We start from the raw sequence: 14351 nt of genomic DNA, 5'->3' as shown, positions 1-14351 counted from the left end.
CCTAAGACGATTCCGGTGCTGTTCCTCCGTCAATTCCCCCCTCTGGCTTCCTCATGGCTGATATTAAAATTTCTTCAGCTGATGTATTTTCTGCTATCACTGGCCTTCATACTAACAAGGCATATGGGCCTGATGGAGTCCCTCCTGTTTTCCTCAAGAACCGTGCTTCTGTGCTTACACCCTGCCTAGGTGAACTCTTTTGCCTTTGTCTGTCAACCTGTACCTTTCCTTCTTGCTAGAAGTTTGCTCTCACAGCCAGTCCCAAAGAAGGGTGACCATTCCCAACCCTTTAACTATCATCCAATTGCTTTAACATCCTGTCTCAAAAGTTTTCGAGTCAATTATTAACAGAAAAATTTTAAAGCATCTTTCCTATCACAATCTTCTTTCTGATCGTCAGTATGGGTTCCGTCAGGGACGCTCCACTGGCGATCTCCTCGCCTACCTTCCAGACTCCTGGTCATCCTCCTCTTGGGACTTTGGCAAAAGCTTTGCCATCGCACTTGACATCTCAAAGGCTTTCGATTGAGTCTGGCATAAATCTTTAATTTCCAAACTGCCCTCTCATGGTTTCTATCCTTCTATATGTGCCTTAATCTATAGCTTCCTTTCTGGTCATTCTATAGCCGCTGTTGCAGACGGCCATTGTTCTTCTCCTAGATCTATCGATAGTGGTGTTCCTCAGGGCTCTGTCCTATCACCGACTCTCTTCCATTTATTCATCAATGACCTTCTAAGCTGTACATCTAACCCTATCCACTCATACGCTGATGATCCTACCCTTCACCTTTTCATTCGGCTCCCGCAATGTCCATCTCAGTAGTTACTTCAACAAGGGATGAGGCTATGGTACACCTAATGTCTGACTTGGCTCGTATCTCTGACTGGGATAAAAATAACCTTCTTGTTTTTAATGCATCAAAAACTCAGTTTTTATACTTATCCACCTGACATAATTTTCCACAGGAGTACCTACTAATGTTTAATAATATCCAGCTCAACCCTGCATCATCCCTTAACATGCTTGGGGTTTCAATCACTCAGGATTTATCTTGGAAAGATCATACTGCATCTCTTGTAAAATCTGCTTCCAAGAGATTGAGTGTGCTAAGCCGACTCCATACCTTCTTTACCCCTGCACAATTATTGACTTTATACACGGGTTTTATTCGCCCGTGTTAAGTACAGCTCTCATGTATGGGGGGGCTTCCCACATACAGCTCTTCTCAATAGGGTGGAGTCAAAGGTTTTTTGTCTCACCAACTCTCCTTCTCTTACTGGCTCCCTTCAACCTCTGTCTCTTCACTGCACTGTTACCTCTTCATCTCTTTTCTTTCACCACTTCAATGGTCGCTGCTCCTTTGAACTGTCTGCTTGCATCCCTTGACCTCTATGATGGGCGGGTAGAACCCCTCTAGCAACAAACTCTCAATCCTCTTCTGTCCAACTCTCTAATGGAAGAGTTAACTGTTATTCCCAGTCCTTCATTTATGCAACAGGTCAACTCTGGATCTGTCTCCCTCTGTCTGTATTTCCTGCTTCCTATGATCTCCAGTCTTTCAAATGCAGTGTGTCCAGGCATCTCAAAATGAATGGATCTTGAATTTGGTTCTCTTTTTTATTTTTATTTATTTTTTCTTGGAAGGAATGGTTTGCAGGCCCCTGGACTTTGGTTCCTTCTATCTTGCTAATAAAAAAAAAAAAAAAATCTACCATTATTATCTTTCACTCCCCAACTAGCTTCTCTGGCCTGTCTAACTTTCTTTACCTCTTTCCAGAACATTTTCTTACATTCCCTCCACTTTACACTCAAGTTCCTTCCAAATTCCTAATCCACTCTCTTCTTACTCTCTGTTACTAATCTTTTCACCTCTCTCTTCCTCTCTACACATAACTCTCTCTTCCATCTCTCAACTTCTTCCATGCCGCTGTTTCTCATCCACTCACTATATGCATTCTTCTTTTGTGCCACAGTCTCCATCACCTCTTCATTCCACCATGCTGTTCCCTGCACCCCCTTTCGTCTTCTCTTCAACCCACACACCACCTCACATACTGCACATATTTCTTCTGTGAATATCTTCCACACACCTTCCACGTCCCCCATCTGCTCCAATCCATGTTTACACAATCGCTCCTCCACTTCCCTCTTATATTCTGCCTTTTTTCCATCCTCTTGCAATCCTTCCAGTCTCCTTGCATGAACTACTTCCTCATGTCCTTCCCATCTTCTATTTCTCCATTTCCTTTGGACTTTGATTCTGACCACCACAAGGTGGTGGTCAGAAAGTTCACTCCCCCAACCTCTATATGCTCTTGCTTCCATTACACAAGTTCTCATCCTTTCATCCACACACCATCCACCCTTCTTATCACATGCTACATATTCATATGGATCATTTTGTGTCTGAAGAGGGTATTGGCTATCACCCCCCCCCCCCCAGCACAAATGTCCATTAAAGCACTGCCATTCTCAACCATCTCTGCAGGCACACCCCACTCACCAACTACTCCACCCACTTTCACATTCCCTACTTTTCCATTCATATTTCCAATCAAAAACACTCTCTCATTCCTTTCAAACTTTTCCATGCAAGCTTCCACATCTGTCCAGAACTCTTCTCCCACTCTGCTTGCACGTTCTTGCATTGGCACATACACGCACACAATCGACCAAATTTCGAGTCCAACTTTCAATCTTACCCACATAATCCTTGAGCCAACCGATCCATACACTGTTATACAGTAATCACTCTAATATCCGGACGCCCAATAACCGAACATCCCCACTAACCGAACCTTATCGTCCTGGGATCAAACATTCCCAAAATGGTCCGAAAATCCAAAAAAATTGGAAAAAAAAACCGATTTTTTGCCGTCCGTAATTTGAACTTGCCGCGCGCGCCGCGTGAGAGCATTGTTTTGGTTCGTCATTCCTCCGACGTCCGATAGAGCGCCGCTGCATCCTCCCCACTTCCCGCCTGTCTCTCACCGCGACTGGACCTGCGCTCTTCGTCATGGCTGCCCACGTGCTCGCTTTTGTGGTGGTGCCGTACTTGCTGCAAGGCCTCCTGCTGCTCTCTGCCCTACTCTTAGTGTGTGTGATGATGGCCCCGCCTCCTGAGAAAAGGAAGAGAGTGGTGTTGACTCTGGAGAAGAAACGGGAGATATTGGAGAAGGTTGATGCGGGTTGGTCTTCCTCTCGCATTCTCCGCGAGTTCAACCTGGCCCGGTCGACTTTGTTTGATATCAAGCGTTCCCGAGACAAGCTCATGCAGTACACGGCTGACTTCTCGTCGAGAAGCAAACGCAACGTGGAGAGGAAGGTTATGTTTACTCCCAAGTATGCAGAGATCGACCGCTCCACGTTGATTTGGTATCGACAGCAACGTGCAGCTGGTGTGATGGTACGTGGAACGGAGCTGAAGGCTGCTGCTGAGAAGTTTGCAAGGCTTCACGACGCCCTAGACTTCAAGGCATCCGAGGGTTGGCTCTTCGCGTTCAAGTTGCGACATGGCCTTACTAACCGTAAAGCACATGGCGAAGCATTGGACGCTAACGAGATGGAGTGGACGAGTTTCGGCACAAGGTGAAAGGCTTGATCGACAGGGAGGGCCTCACTCTCGGTCAAGTCTATAACGCTGACGAAACTGGCCTATTCTATCGCTCGGTGCCAACGAACACTCTCGCCGATGAGACGGAGAAGCGTGTACCTGGCCGCAAGCTTTCTAAGGAACGGATATCTGCTTTGTGTTGTGCCAATGCTAACGGCATGCACCGGCTTAAGCCCGTTATTGTTGGCCGTGCAAAGCAGCCTCGGTGCCTTCGTGGGGTGATGGATGTCCTTCCTGTCGTATGGTACCATTCTTTGAAAGCATGGTTCACAGCTGTGATTTTCAAAGACTGGTTTCACCATCACTTCGTCAAGGAGGTCATACATTACCAGACGAAGACACTGGGAATTCCTCGCGACCAGGTAAAGGCTCTCCTTCTCCTCGACAATGCACCTGCCCACCCGTGCGACAAGGACTTGGTTGCTGAGAATGGCCGTATTAGGTGCATGTTTCTGCCACCTAATACGACTGCTCTCATTCAACCAATGGACCAAGGAGTGATCGTGGCAACAAAGCGCCTGTACCGTCGGAAGTTCCTGGACGAGGTGATGGTGGTTCTCGAGGACGAGGACGAGCGCAGGGAAGGACGTGACACTCGAGGCAAGCGGACTTTGGAAAACCTTCGCCGCTACAACATCAAGTCTGCGCTGTACAACTGGGCTAGTGCATGGAAGGAAGTCCTGTGAAAACTCTTGAAAATGGTTGGTCTCGTCTGCTTCTCGGAACAGATGTGGAGTACGATTTCCTAGGGTTTGACGTGGATGACTTCCATGCACGGCTGCGTACGCACGGCGACGATGTTGATGTGGACGATGTTCGTGAGTGGTTGGACGGACGACGAGGGCGATCCTGGGTATCAGACGTTGTCTGATATCGAGATCGCGTCTTCTGTTGCTGGTGTCAGTCCCGAACTTGAAGATTCCGACGACGAAGGCGATGATGATGCAGACTCCGCCCAGCAGGACACTACTCAAGCCATCCACAAGCTGAGCGCACTCCGGGAACATCAAGAGTTCTACATAGACTACCTGGAACACCCGGACTGCGACAGGGAGATGGGGCCCTTGGGACTCGTGGAGGAAGTGCGTGCTTTCCGGCAGCGCATCATCAATCGCCAGAATCGTCGGTCCTTGCGTCAGTCAACGATTGACAGTTTTTTCAGGCCCCGTGACCCCCGCTGTGCCAAGCCCTGGTTCCACTCCGTTGCCTCCCCAAGACAGGCCCTCATGCTCCGAGCCACAGCCCAGCACATCAGCTACAGTGGAGTCACCGCTCGACGTGAGTTTGCGGCTGTCTTCAGAGTCTTCTGTAGTCGGTACGCCATCACCACTACCCACCGATGCACCCCTTGGACGCCTGCCAGTGATACTCTCGGGCTCTGACAGTGAATAAACAGCAAGAACTTCTCCACTAGACCACACGGGAATTTTGAGTGTTGTGCAGTGAAAAAACGGTGTGTTGTGTTAAGGTTTTCAAGTTGGGAGAAAAGACTAAGTAGAAAAGAAATTTAACGTAACTAACCTTCTTTGTTTTGGCTTTGGAAACTTAAAAAAACTTGGGAAAAGTTAATGTGCAACACTTAAATTTAATGGAACATTATTTGGACTAAAGTGAACACTGTGAAAAGAACGGACTTCTGTGTGTTAGTGACTAAGTTCAGTGCAAGACTTCAGGAAGAGTGTAGTGCAAGTGCTTCAGGGAAATCGTTCTTACTGTCAGAGTCCGAGAGGAGGCGGTTATTCATCGAGGTGGCCAGGGACTTGCTGTAAGTAGCCAAAATGTTTCATGTTGTACTATTTTCCATACTATATTTACCAGAATGTTTCATATTGTATTTTTCCCATACTATACTTACCAGAAAGTGTCATACTGTACTTCTTTCCATACTAAACTTACCTCATGCATGTGCAGTAGGAATGGGTTTTTCAGAGTTCGGTTAGGTTCGGTTAGGTTAGGTTCGGTTAGAGTCCATAAGTACCAGAATGTTTATTAATGTATGAACATACTTCTAAACCCACATTTTATGTGTCTATTGCATTTATTTCAGTCATTTATGTGCCTTATTGGTGTGATTTGGGTGTTAAATAGGTGCTATGCATGTCCGGAGGGAGTTGTATAGGTGTTTCTCTGTGTTAGGGTCCGTAAGTACAAGTCCATAAGCTGGGGCCCAATATCCGGACAAAACCAATATCCGAACCTACCGATGGCTCTATTGATCCGGATATTGGAGTGATTACTGTATTCTCCTTTCATCTGTTACTCACAATAACTCAGTAATTATGGGATTAGGGTTGGGTTGGGGAGAGAGAGAGAGAGAGAGAGAGGATAGCACAGAAGTAGGTATGGTGTAGAATGGGAATGGGGTAGAGGGAAATGTTAGAAAATGCAAAGAACGGTAACAAAATGGTTCCCAAGCATGAAACTTTTGAGTAATGATGTGAAAGAGAGAAAGAGAGAGAGAGAGAGAGAGAGAGAGAGAGAGAGAGAGAGGATAGCACAGAAGTAGGTATGGTGTAGAATGGGAATGGGGTAGAGGGAAATGTTAGAAAATGTATAGAACGGTAACAAAATGGTTCCCAAGCATGAAACTTTTGAGTAATGATGTGAAAGAGAGAGAGAGAGAGAGAGAGAGAGAGAGAGATGATAGAACAGAAGTAGGTATGATGTAGAATGGGAATGGCGTAGAGGGAAATGTTAGAAAATGCAGAGAATGGTAACAATATGGTTCCCAAGCATGAAACTTTTGAGTTATGCTGTGAAAGAGAGAGAGAGAGAGAAAACCGGACTTGCCATCTTAGGAGGAAAGAAGAATGTGAGGAGATATGATAATGTTTAACAAAAGTGTAACTAATGTGGAAGTCACTGACATGGAAAACTATGTACTGTACAGTAATACCAGTTACTAGAAGATCAAGAGATCATAGCACAAATGATAGAAGAAATGAGGAGATAAGGATGTGTGGAAGCACAGTTTTCCAGTAAGAAATGCATAAAACTCCTTGTCAGATCAGGCAGTGTGTGCTAAAACATATTCACAAGTTTAAAGAAATGTATGATAAAATGATGTGGTAGGTGGGGGCATTCACCATCCACTCACTCGATGTAGTGCTGCTCTCGGGTGTCTGTCCTTTCTTCTTCTCCATCCTTCTTTCCTTCCATCCTCTTCTGTCTTTCTTTCCTTCATTCTTTCCTCATCCTTCTGCCTACAGGTGCCTTTATACTCCATCTTCTTTCTTTCCTTCATTCCTTCCTCTTCCTTCTGCCTGTGGGTGACTACAGTGAGTGACAAGCCAAATGGTTTCCTGTACACTAAGAAACCACTTACTACGCTGGGTGGTAACCATATAATCAAATTTTGGCGCCTGGTGGTTTAGTGGGTAATTACGGCTCCAATCGGACTGAGCTGGTGAAGGTTTATATCAAAGGGGTGGTAGGGGTTTATTGCTCAGGTAATGCCGCTCAGGGATGAGTGAGGTTGGACACTCTCATCTTAAATGTCAGGACCAACTTGCCTAACCCGGGGCTCCTACGCTCCTCATGGGGCAATGTAGGTTTGGATGATGGATGGATGGATCGATGATAAAAGAAGGAAAGAAGGGACATTATAGGTCTGACTCAATCCTGTTAAAGTGCAAAGAGGTGACACTGGACACACCTTTAAGCAGAGCTGGGTACTTCCACAATCACTTCAGGAAACCACTAGCTTCGCGATTGTGGAAGCGTGATTTCGTTTGTAGATTTGCATTTACAATAAATACTACACAAATTTGCAGTTTTGCGCTTGCGGAAGGACTCCAGCAAATGCAAATCTACCCACGAACATCTACATGGCCTAGTCTGGCAGGCGGTGTCTGGGTGAGATGCCGGCTCGCCTGAGCTGCCAGCCACTCCAACACTCTTGCCAAATGTACGATATATATTGCACATACAGTAATCCCTGTACTTTCCGGACGCCCACTTTCCGGACACCCCACTTACCGGACATCGTGGGTCTGGATCTTCGGAACCCAAAAATGGCCAAAAAAAGAAAAAAATCCCCCCAAAATTCAAACTTTTTCCCACCCGTAATTTGAAATTGCCGTGCAGCACCGAACACCTGTTACACCACGGATCCTCACCCCTTCCTTCCTCCCCTCTCCCCCCTCCCTTGTCAGGGTTGCCATTTGGTATTTTTCATTACCAAATGTGGGCCAATTTGGTCATGAAATATTCGTTTGGTAATGAATCTGAGTAATGCATTACCAAACGGATTTTTCACATGTATGAGGATACACAGGATGGAGATGGTGGATTGTTTTCTCTCTCTGATTAATCTGCTAACATACATAGCATGAAAATAATCAACATGCTGTTAATCATAAGAGTGATCACATGTATTTCCACTTGTATATATAATTAGTGAAGAATAAATGTTAGCTTTACAAATTTGGTAATGAAGAATTAAATTTGGTAATGAAAACTGAAGAGTTTGGTAATGTGGCCGTTGCGATCTGGCAACTCTGTTTCCCCCTCACCGACACCAACACCCAAACAGTTATTGCCTAACTTCGATCGCGAGTGGTAGCTTATCGCAATGAAAGCCACACGTGCCCATTTTTTTGTGAATAAACAGTGTATAAACTGCAATACCTCGCCACTAGACCACACGGGAATTTACAGTGTTGTGCAGTGTTAAGAAATTAGAATTTAGAGTGCAAAGGATTTACTGTGGAGTGCAAACCTGGCAGCTGAAACTGGCCTGATGCAATTAACAATGTGCTGTGTTAAACAGTTATAACTCAGAGTGCAAAGAATTACTGTAAGTGCAGCACAACACTGGATTACTGTACGTGCTTCAAGAGCATTTTCACCACTGCCAAAACCTTAAAAAAACGGCCACAAACGTGCTGTAAGTACCCTGGCTGAGGTACAGTCACTTCTAATTCCTCATTCTTTAGTTCCTTTTCATTTATATCATGCTTAATCCATTATTGGTGTGAATATGGTCTTAAATAGGTTTAAATAGGTGCTATGCATGTCCAGTAGGGAGTTATTTAGGTGGCTTTCAAAGTTAGGCTGGGTTCTACCAGTCCAGGAGGCAGGGGCCCACTATCCGGACAGGACCACTTTCCGGACATGCCTTTGGCTCTATTACATCAGATAATGGAGGGATTACTGTACTGTACTGTATACGATAAATTCACCTTCGGTACGATGTACATTAGCATTTTTCATTGTCATACACTTTGTACAATAATTTTAAGATTCCTTCTAAAGGAAATAAGGTAATCCCTTTATCATCTGACGTAATAATGCCAAAGGCACGTCTAGATAGTAGCAATATCCAGATAATGAACAACATCCCCCTACTATACCCAGGTCCTACCTAGAACCAACCTCCAACCTATACCTAACCTATTTGTATAGTACCTATGCTTACTTGGCAGTGTTTTCCAATCATTCAGGCATATTTAGACATAAAAACACACATAGCAATTATGAAAATAATTTTTAACACCAAGAAAACATGTGAAAAAGACCACTGAAAACCAAAAAATACCTTACCTATACACTACTGTACATACAGTACCCCTCCTAATTTTGGCAGTGTTTTCCAATCATACAGACATATTTAGACATCAAAACACACACAGGAATATCCAAAGTAATGCAAAACACCAAGAAAACCATGAAAAAACAAAATGAAAACCAAAAAACACCCTACCTATATACTACTATATTTACAGTACCATTCCTAATTTTGGTACAGTTTTCCAGTCATTCTCCCACATTTAGACATCAAAATACACATAGGAATATCCAAAGTAATGCTAAACACCAAGAAAACCATGCTTAAAAAAAACAAAATTGAACACCAAAAAAACACCCTACCTATACACTACTGTATGAACAGTACCCATCCTAATTTTGGCACCATTTTCAGGTCAATCTGCCATATCTAGACATCATAACACACACACAGGATTATCCATATTAACGTTAAACACTAAGAAAACAATGCATTAAATACAAATATCTACAACAAACCTCATGACGGTTGGAAAATCAGTTATCTGACTGCAGTGATAGCTGATCTCGGGCCACAAAAAAATTCTACAGCCAAAAATGCCACTGGAAATTGGTTAAATTGGTATAAGTGTATACCATCATGTTGATCTACGGACAATCACTCTGTCTTCTTTTATATGACATCGCGTCTCTTGAAGAGGTGGCTTGGCCATGTGGAGAGGATGGAGGGTGAGAGACTGATGAGGAGAGTGTATGTGAGTGAGGTGGAGGGAGGGAGAGGGAGGGGGAGGCCGAGCATGAGATGGAGGGATGGAGTGGAGAGGTATATGAGAGAGGGGGGTGTGAGTTGGAAGCAAGGCAGTGAAATGGTGGGGGACAGGGCGACGTGGAGGCGATTTGTTTGTGGCCACCCCGTACAGGATTGAGGCATCTGGCAATGGATAGATAAGTAGTATACCATCATCTTCACTGGTGTTTATACTATACGATAAGCTAATAAAAACACAGAAAATTGATGAGTAAAAGTACAGAAATGAAGCGAGAATAAATGGTGTTCAGGAGTAAAACTTACCTTCATATAAATTCCCACCATCCTAGTGCAAAATTTTGCCAGCAACTTTGAAGAGTTAAGCACAAGTCTAGATACAGAATTTCATAAGCTTTCTTGAGGTCACTTCAAAATTTTGATACGACCAACAGTATTTGAATAAATTGCAAAAAAAAAAAATTAAAAACTCACGAGTCAGTGCTATCAGTACGAAGGTGGGGAGGGACTGAGGGAGTGAGGGAGGAGCCAGGAGCATACTGAGGAGGGATGGGAGGTGGGGGGGAGAAGGAAGGCTGTGGGCAAGGTTTTCACCCTTCTGTCACGAGGCAGACGGGCGCTTTTACCGTACATTTACTTGTGGCTTGTGGTCTGTTAGACACGTGGTGGCAGCCATTCAAAAACAAAACTCCCAGTGACTGGGTGACTTTGGATGTTCGGTAGAGACGCAGACGGCCGCTGTCACCAAACATGTACAGTACTCGTGGCTAGTGGTTTGCGTTAGACTCGTAGTGGCAGTTGGGAAGACAGCCCAGTGGCCACGTGACTTTAGACATTCAGTGAGGATGCGTAGAGATGTTTTGACATTGCTTGTGGGTTACAGTCATATTACAGCACTAGGGTTCTGGAGGTTCGTTGGGAGTGATCGGACCAGCACACGATTTTGACCATTCAGTACAGGGGCGGACGTAGATTTTAGTTCTGGTTGTGGGTTACGGCCTATTTTTCTCGATCACAGTCCCAACAGTGGAAGCTGCAAGACCTAAAGCACACTCAATCTCCGAGACTCCCTACCCTTTTTCACGGCATCTTATAATTTCCAATTTCCTCTCCAAAGTTAGAGTATGGTGCTGCTTCTTCTTTGCAACAGGCTCCCCCGATGCTGGAGATGATGCAGGGCGCTTGGGAGGCATAGCTAAACAGTACAAAAAGGTGTAGAGCCGCGAAAATATCCTCATGTACAGCAAAGCTGCAATCGCCATCAAAACATGTACGATTCCCCGTCAGGACAATTCGCACCCAAGATGATTCCCCATCATTCTATAAATATATTTAATATTAATTGATTAATACTATAATAACTAATTTCATGGGGCACTATCAACAGCATAGGCTTTGGATATTATTTATAATTTGCACCTGTAGTAAATAATTAACTTGCATCTGCCTCACCGTAGTTGACTTAGAATTATAATCTGGCGTCTACCATAGCTGTCTTCAGTAATTTTGATTGCAATTTTTGGATGCAGTAGGTTGAGACTGATTGATTAGCTGAGAATGTATACGTAATATGAAGATTATTCGTATAATTTGAGTATGTCGATCGTTCACTTGAGGTTTTTAGGCATTTATATACATGCCAATGTCTCATATGTAGCCTTGTGTTAAACGATGAAGTGAAACATCATACGTCACCTGATTCACGTTTCAATATATTTATATTTTTTTCCGTTAATACCAACTATTTGATGCCATATTTTACATTTATTATAAAAAGAATAAACCACCATTTCCTTTATAACTCATATAACTCGAAAACTGATATACTTGCTAAATAAACTGATATGTAAATAAATGATAGGGAATCGTCCTGCTGGCGAATTGTCCCGAAACCGTGGATTCAACTGAGAAGCACGTGAAAAATTGTTTACCAGAGACGGGTTAGTTCGTTTCCTCGTCGCAAGTGAGCACCCATTTTGAATTTTTCGTATTTCCTTTTGTATCGCTGTTCGTATCATTGAGACAGATACTTTCGTATTGTGGAATTTGTCCTATATTCATCGCTTTCATAACACTGAAAATTCGTACTTCAGAGTTTCGTTTATCAAGGACTCATCGTATACTGTATGTGCTTTCTGGGGTGAGGGTAATAAATAAGAATCTAAGGATAAAAGCCAGGAAATATTTATTTCCCCCAAAAAGTAAATAAAATTATAAAGCCTAAATCAAGATCAATTTATTTCTCAGATTCTTAGACATTTTAATGTATGCTACTGATGTAAACAAAATCGATACTAGGAAGACTTGTTTAGTATACAAGCCAATAACAAAATGAGAAGTGCCATGTGCAGAGGATGGAGGGTGAGAGACTGATGAGCAGAGTGTATGTGAGTGAGGTGGAGGGGGGGGGAGAGGGGGGGGAGAGGGGGGGGGAGGCTGAGGATGAGATGGAGGTATGGAGTGGAGAGGTATATGAGAGGGGGGGGTGAGTTGGGAGCAGGGCAGTGAAATGGCAGGGGACAGGGTGGAAAAGATTTGTTTGTGGCCACCCCGTGCGGGATTAGGGCATCTGGCAATAGATAGACAGAAGTGCAAAGATGTGATACGAAGCCTCCTGGTCCACCTAGAATATGACCTTTAGTCTAAATTTCAAATTTGTAAGACTTATAGCATTGCCAGTGCCAGTATTTCAATCTCAACAAAAATTATTAGGCAGATAAAAAACAAATTAAACTAGAAATATACAAAATGAAACTGAACACAATTTTACCATTTTTCTTACCAGACAACCACCTTTCCCCATGTGGTATCAATATACATAAATAGATAGACGGATAGATATACTGTATGTTGGAGATGTCTCAGTTGCTGGAGGAGTATGACTGTGACTAAGGAGTGAGGACTAAGGTTAAAGCCAAGGAACTGAGGTGGACTGGTGTGTCAACTTGTCACATGTGATCTGTGAAGTGTAATAATTTAATTCATTTATATACAATAGTCAAGGTTTTACCCCTGCTTTGTAGTAAAAACTGTCTAATATATATACTAATAATAATAACTGAAACATATATTCTAGTTTTTCTCTAATTATAATTTTATATATCCCATTCATTACTTTCGAGAATTTCCAAACTTTAAAGTCACCTATTGTTAGTCAGAATAAACAAAGATATAATTAAAGTGGATGAGTAACTGGAGGCGATTTTTAACACCTTGATTATGAAAAATATCATCCTAAACTTTATATAATCCTCTATTGGTATCCAGAATAAAATTAAGCTGATGCCATAGTGGATGAGTAACTGGAGATGATTTTTAACCCACTGATTATGAATAATATCATCCTACACTTTATATAATCCTCTAATGGTATCCAGAATAAAATTAAGCTGATGCTGTGGTACTGAAAGGGATAAAAATGGTTTGCATTTGTGTTTTTACATTTATGGAACTGCAAATTTCAAGAATTCTGTGGATTTGCAGTTGCAGAAGGCAACCACTTAAGTTTGCGGATTTGCATTCCGGAACTGACTTTTCATTTGCGGGGCCCACCTCTGCCTTCAAGGACCATGTACAAGACACTGAGATGATACACCCCCGACTGAACGCATTTAGGGCACTTACAGCCAACGGCCATACCACGATGAGTACACCGCTTCCTGTCCGATCAGCAAAGTTAAGCAACGTTGGGTCTGGTTAGTACTTGGATGGGTGACGGCCTGGGAACACCAGATGCTGTGGGCATCCCTACGTGTCAAGTGGGGTTGGTGGAGGATTAGTGCCCCTCCCTGTAAAACAATTAACTCTAAGCCCTTGGCCACCCCATCTGGGATACATGGCGTCTGGCAATGAATGAATGAACAGGCACAGACTTTTGGCAACAACAAGAAACACTCTCTTACCTCTATAAAAACAAAACAGCAAATCAGTGATGTTCTATACCTTCCCAGCATGGGTCTAACACCCACTTCAACACCCTTGCAGACCATACAGAACAATTCAATACATCACCAAAGACTGCATTAGTGTAACACCCACAGCTCACACCGTGAAACTAAAGTCCTCCCTGCTAGAGAACATTTCAATATGAAAGGTACATAGTTCAATATGGCAGCCTGTGCTAACATCAACACCCATCACTTTATAACAAAGCCACACAGTACAACTAAGAACATAACACAATCACAGCCCAAAAAGTACCATACCCTCTTCCACAACATGCCACATCTATATACTATATTCCTGCACTATCAATTACATAACATCTACATACTCACTTCACTCACAGGGTAATACAATAACTTGATCAAAACACTATACCACAAACATCCTCCTGACATCTGCCCTTCAGAAATATGCTTAAATAGAGCTGACTGAGTTCACTTGGCCAGGCATAGATCAGGACATCACCCAGCCAAACTAAGTTATCAACTTAGATTTTGGTTGGCTGGAATCAGAAATAA

General features: G+C 43.3%; 1 protein-coding gene and 1 pseudogene across 1 annotated transcript in view; one reads left to right on the top strand and one right to left on the bottom strand.

Annotated features, from left to right (window-relative positions):
* LOC145415636 (O-glucosyltransferase rumi homolog) overlaps positions 1-14351 on the bottom strand; it is a 627136-nt gene that overhangs the window by 408590 nt on the left and 204195 nt on the right. The window lies entirely within an intron of this gene.
* On the top strand, positions 13514-13632 carry LOC145415783 (5S ribosomal RNA; annotated as a pseudogene).

This window comes from Coenobita brevimanus, chromosome 103 (assembly GCF_032717465.1).
Source record: "Coenobita brevimanus isolate Jiangsu-jjx chromosome 103, ASM3271746v2, whole genome shotgun sequence".
Taxonomy (NCBI): Eukaryota; Metazoa; Arthropoda; class Malacostraca; order Decapoda; family Coenobitidae; genus Coenobita; species Coenobita brevimanus.
This window is presented reverse-complemented; position numbering and strand designations above follow the sequence as displayed.